This window comes from Corvus brachyrhynchos, unplaced genomic scaffold (assembly GCF_000691975.1).
Source record: "Corvus brachyrhynchos isolate BGI_N302 unplaced genomic scaffold, ASM69197v1 scaffold280, whole genome shotgun sequence".
NCBI lineage: Eukaryota > Metazoa > Chordata > Aves > Passeriformes > Corvidae > Corvus > Corvus brachyrhynchos.
In genome coordinates, this window is record NW_008236198.1 from 1,219,816 (window position 1) to 1,220,677 (window position 862).

The following is an 862-nucleotide window of genomic DNA, read 5'->3' on the forward strand; positions in this document are numbered from 1 at the left end:
CCCAGTGCCAGAGGGCAGGGATGGATGGGATCTTGGGAAGGAATTGTTCCCTGGGAAGGTGGGGAGGGGCGTGGATGGAATTCCCAGAGCAGCTGGGGCTGCCCCTGGATCCCTGGCAGTGTCCCAGGCCGGGCTGGAGCACTCTGGGACGGTGGAAGGTGTCCCTGCCCTTGGCAGGAGTGGCACTGGATGGGCTCTGAGGTCCCTCCCAGCTCCAGGTGCTCTGGGATTCCAGGATGGCTCCCTGGCTGCTCCATCCCACATTCCTGCCCAGGGAAGACACTCCGGGCTCCTTTCCCGGCCTCCTCCTTCCAGCTCTGCCCTCCCCAGGGCCGATCCATCCTCCTGCCCAGGTGCCCCTGGAGATGCCCCGTGGTTCCCTCAGCTCCTCCACTCCCAAACCTTCCAGCGGGATATTCCCCCCTCCCACCCCGCAGCCGCGGGAGCGGGGCCGGGAGCAGGGAGGAGCTGACAAGCTGGAAAATCATCCCTGGGGGGAGCGAGCACATTTGCTTATCTGCGAGATAAGGAGGCGCCGTGCCATTGGAATTCCTTGTCGGAGCATGTGTTGTTCCGCGGGAGCACACGAGTGCCTCCCGCCAGGGATAAATCCGAGCTAAATGCGGTGCTCTGACCCACATTTTATGTATATGATGCCTCTTGTGCTGATAATGAGCACAGGAACCTTGATGTATTATCACTTTCCCGGCGATACTTTTCCCTGCTTCCCTCCTTAGGATGCTACGGAGCATTCCGGGAACGAGATGGATTTTCTTTAATTTCTGTGAAATATGGAACCCTCTGCAAACATTTCCATTTTAAAAACTACCAGGGAACACTCTTGGATAGGAGTATTTCCCTT